Below are 5,462 nucleotides of genomic sequence, written 5' to 3'. Positions count from 1 at the left end.
CCCACACCTTATTTTTCGCTCCTTGCAGCACACTAGCGAATCTTCTAATTTTCCTTAATAATTCTTTAAACAAACCTAAACCAAAATTCAATATAAATTCAATCAATTAATAATTAAACCAGACCCCAAACACCCACTTATTATTTCAAACCAATCGTTGAAATTATAACTATCTTATGAATTAGTTAGATTCCTTACACTGTATCAATGCGAACCGTACGTACAATCGTTCTTCGCCTTTACGGATGATTTAGGGCATTTGTGTCAGCTCCTGATTCAATAATATACCGGAAAATCAGTAGCTAATTAATGATTAAATTTTTTCATTTAATCAATTCATAACCTTTACTAGGGGTATTCATTCGGTTAACCAACCGGTTTCAAAATTTTTAACCGTTAACTGAACCGAAATTTTTTCAAAAAAAATCAATCGAACCGAAATTTTTTCAAAAAAATTAACCGAATTAACCAAAAATTATATATTTTTTATTTTTGGTTAAAAATTAACCGAATTACCCGAATTAACCGGATTAACCAGATTACCCGAATTAACCGAATTACCCGAATTAACCAAATTAACCGAATTGAATCACTACATAAGTAAATTATTTTTAGACTTTTAGACTTTAGTTTTAGTTTTAGTTTTAGAATTTTATTTTTATTTATTAAATTATTTGTAATTTTTATGATTGGGTTGGGTTGGGTAATTGGGTTGGGTTGAATACTTGGGTTTGGATTGGGTTTAGGTGAATAGTGGGTCTATTTATATATTATAATTTTATTTATTAATTTTTTCTGTTAAACCGAAAAAATTCAGTTAACCGACCGGTTTCGAACCAAATTAACCGTTAACCGAAAAATCAAAAAATAATTAACCGACCCCCGACCAAAAAAATTCGGTTAACTGACCGATTAACCGAATTAGGTCGGTTAACCGAATTTTTTTTTTGTTTTACCTGAATTTTGCGTCGAAATAACAAACTAGTTATCCTTAATTGTACTTAGGCTTCATGATTTGCGAGTTTCGAATGACCAATCGATCAAGAAAATTATTCCCTAATTGACATGGGTTTAAAAGCTAATTATGAGGATTCAAAAACTCAAATTAAGGCTGAAATTAATTGGGAAAGATTCAAGAAATAAAACAACCCCCTTTCTTGCACATAGGCACACGCACTACCACCCATGGTGGTCAAAATTGGGGTTGAATTTTAAAACGGTTTGAGATCTCATTAAAATTTGGAAAAATACCTTTGAAATCATTTAAAATCCTCCAAATTCCAAATCTGGAAATTTTTATTTTTAATTGACAAGATTAATTAAGAAATTGAAGAGAAAAGAGATCTTACCCAAGCTAGTTGAGAGAAACGGTAATGACACTTTCTTGGCAATGTTCGGGATCGATCTTGGGGTTAAAAATTTTAGATTTGGGGCTGATTTAGATGAGGATAAATTGCATCAATATAATAAAGAAGATGGTGCACAACCTTGACTTGAAAACAAAAAGAAAGAGATTGTAAAATAGGAGGTGTAGGCGACGTCATTAATGGAGGAAAGGGGAAAAATAAAAAAAAATAAAAATCAAAAAGAGGGAGAGGAAGAGATTAACGACTAGGGAAATAAGGAGGAGGATTAAAGGCTGATTATTTCTGAAAAATTAACATTTATACCTAGGGTTACAAAGCTTGGTTGGCACACATATTAAAAACAAGAGATTTTTGCCAAAAATTAAATTATTTCACAAGGGAAAGTATTCGAACTTGAGACCTCATTTAATTTCCATAATTTCTCATATTTCTTTTAATAATTAGGATTTTTCCTCATTCTTGAAATAATTTTGCAATATTTATTTTAAAAGCAAGACATGTCACATACTAGGGTTTAAGGCAAAATTTGCAAAATAATAAAAATGGTGAGAGAGAAAGGATTTGAACTTCGATTTCAAGGAACGTTTCACTAACACTTAACCAACAAACCAATACATCATTTATTTCCTAAAAATGCATAGATAATCTCAAAATTTAAGGCATGACCACTCTCTCTCGATTCCCAAACCCGATTCTACTAACCCCCTATTTTTGGGATGTTACAATATCTTTCTCAGTTAACCACAATCATATACAGTCATAGGACTCAAACTGAACTCAGAGTAGAACATACAAGTAGTACAACAACCAGAATAGCACCCAAAATAGTGGAGTACAGAAACTCACATGTTGTCCTTCCTTCCTGCCAGCTTAGCTTTTCCAACCAACAAAGCCTCCTTCATCCAGGCAGCTAAGCATGACCACCAACATACTGATTAAACCAAAAACATTGCTTTAAAACCCAGTAACACGTAAAAGCTTTTCAAAGATTTTAGAAATCCTTACTTCTTTTTTTCTCAAATCCACGAATAGAGAAAGATTGAGAAGCTTACCAGGTTACTGGATTTTCTACTTTCCAAACTCAAATCTCATGATCACTACCCCATGCAGAGCTTTCCTCAACTTTCACTTCTTGGGAGCAACTAAAGAAAATGATGCAGAAGAGATGAAAATAAAATAGGAATGAGAAAATTATGCCTGTAGAATAATCATTCTCACACATATATATAACTTTTCACGCACGATCACCAAAGCCCCAAATAAACCATCCATTGACAATCATTTTGTTTCCTACTAAGGAACCAATCGGTTCCAACTTAACTGAACCAGAGTTGAGACCCAATTATTTACCATTCAACCACTAAAATTTTTAGATTTTTCAGTAGAGTCAGCCAAACCTACTATCTCTTTCAATTAACTCCTAAATCTTTCTTAATTTCCGGACCTTAATGAAAATCGGGTGTGACATACACATCATCACTATCCTTGCCCAACTTAGGATGTACTATTGTTCCTTCAATAACTCTTTTTGACCTCTAGTTGATCACCTTAGCTTGATTCTTCCCATCTCTCCTTATATTGTTCTCGGTATTGCTTGGAATACTAGTGAGAGGTTTAGGTTGAAGCATTTGGCACAATTTTGAGATTTGATATTTTTAGGGATGCCTTAAAGAAATGACTATCTTTTTCTAATTTGCTTATTCACATCACCATAGGTGGTTCAACCTTTACAATTTGGTTTCTATAACAGTTTTACAGTTTTTTCTATAACTTTTAATAATTTTTATAATTTTGAAAAATCTCTTAAGTGATTGTAAAATAATTTAAGTAACCTATCCACGTTAGTATTTTTCTACGTTAAATGTCATGTCATCACTTAATGCCCATTAAGGTTTCAATGAAAACTATATTTTAATGGCTTAAGCAATTGCTAACTTTTAATTAAGGTCTCAATTGCTTGTAGTTTAAAATTTACACATTCTATCATTTGATACTAATTCTAAAAATCAATAAATTTAACCTTCATCAATCACGCACTATATCAATTTATTCATGATTAAAAATTCAAAACAAAAATACATAATTTTTAAATTATTTAACATTTTCAAAATTATAAAAATAAAAAGATCCATAAAAATTATAAAACCTTCCCTTTTGTAAATGCTTCGTCCGAAAAGAAAAATTGAAAAAAAAAAGAACACTTCATGAACAAAACTTAGAAAATAAAAAGCTTTTAAAATTATCAAAAAAATGGTTAAATATGTAAAAGCTTCAATTTTTATTTATCATATCTTTTCTTTAAAATTCCTTAGATGTCAATTCATCATTCCTTTGGTTTCAATTTAGAGTCTGAGAATCCTTTTCTTCTTTTGTTTCCTTTTTCCTTTGCTTTCTCTCATACTCTTTCTTTTACCTCCCACAAGGGTAAAGTAAAAGTGGCCATTTGAAAAGCATTATTACTTGATGTCCAACAGACACATACAGTTGAGTCCGCAACACACATTCAAACAAAACCCAATCTTCCAAGACACTATCATCCTTTTTTGTTCAACAAGACACTATCACCGGTCACCACTTTGGTTCAACTCCCTATACATACTTCATACATGTATATTATTCTTGTTTACCCTCCTTTCCTACTTAATTAGAGTTTAGCATTGTTTTTTAAAACTATTTTTGGGTAATTTTTTCAGTAAATGTTAAATTTTTATTTTAGTTTTGGTTTAAAAAGTGGTTTTATATTATTCTAAAAATATTTTTGAAAATTTTAAAAACATTTTATTTAACAATACTTTTATCTCAAAAATATTTTTTATCTCAAAAGCATTTCTTAAGAGTAATGCTAAATCGATCATTAATCACGTTGATGGTATTTTCTTTATTTTATTCTTTTATAAGAAATTGGTCTTAAAAGTTCGAAAGAAATATTTCCTTATATGAACTTTTGGGTATTAAATAGTTTCCTTAATATAGTTTATATTTATTTAAGTTTGCTTTTAATATTAATTTAATATTGGAGTTTAGTTTTAGTGTTTAATTATTTAGAAAAATATTCCATATATTCTGAAAAGAAAATATATGTACTTAATTGAGATAAAAAATAAAATTTATATATCAAACTAAATATTGAAATTAAATTTAACTACTTAAATAGAATAAAAAAACACAAACAACAAATTTTAAAAACTCAAATACTAAATGAATCTTAAACTAAACTCAAGTACCAAATTGAAATAATAATAAAAACTCAAAATTTAAATCAAATTTTGAAACAACACTCAAATACTAAATAATATATGTCACTAAAATGTTTGAAGTAGAGAGCATCCAAGCAAAATATGCACGTTGATTGAAAATTTAGCGTTTAAATGCTGATTTTGAAAACTTGAAGATTTCATTCTAAAACATTCCATCGCATGAAATGAAAAGGACAAATATATATTTACAACATATGTGATGCAAAGCAACTTCCATATATATTTTCATCCCCAAAATCAGTGAAATTCTACTTTACACTCCAAAAGGATGTATATCATAACTAAAGAGCTAGAAATTTTGGTATTAATATAATATTAAAATTATTATAATATTAAAACTTTAGTATATCTTTTTTGGACATATAGTAGAACCTGTCCTAAAATCGTTATATTTGATAAGTATTCAATGAAATTATCTGACAATGGTTTCGAATCATTGCATTTTAATTAAAAAAACAATTTATAGAACCAAAAAAACACCATTATATATGGTTAATTATAGTCAATGTTACATATTTAAAATATGATTAAAACTTAATTTCTCTAAAAATTATATTTATTGTATATTATTTATATTGATGGATCCACTTACACGGTATATAATTTAATTGATTCTACCTCTTTTATAATTTTTATATGATTAATGTTTTAATAATCTAATTGTTAAATTTATCAATATATTTGCATGCATATAAATTTTTGAATTGATAAGATATATTTATCATATTGATTTAAAAGATTGTTTATATTAATAAATATTTAATAGTTGACTTTTTTACATAAAATGAATAGTTAAAAAATTTATTTATGTCAAATTTGACATAAGTAATCTAAATGA

At 28.2% G+C, this 5,462-nt stretch overlaps 1 long non-coding RNA gene across 1 annotated transcript; it reads right to left on the bottom strand.

Annotated features, from left to right (window-relative positions):
- Positions 1 to 2,274, bottom strand: LOC105784660 (uncharacterized). The gene is made up of 3 exons (XR_008197844.1): positions 2,214 to 2,274; positions 199 to 271; positions 1 to 75 (listed from the first exon to the last, which is right to left on the bottom strand). It is a non-coding gene; the product is annotated as an uncharacterized LOC105784660 (long non-coding RNA).
- Between the last annotated feature and the right edge of the window lie 3,188 nt (positions 2,275 to 5,462).

The sequence above is a fragment of the Gossypium raimondii genome, chromosome 7, assembly GCF_025698545.1.
Source record: "Gossypium raimondii isolate GPD5lz chromosome 7, ASM2569854v1, whole genome shotgun sequence".
Lineage (NCBI taxonomy): Eukaryota > Viridiplantae > Streptophyta > Magnoliopsida > Malvales > Malvaceae > Gossypium > Gossypium raimondii.
The sequence above is the reverse complement of the archived record's forward strand: the minus strand, read 5'-3'. Positions and strand labels throughout refer to the sequence as shown.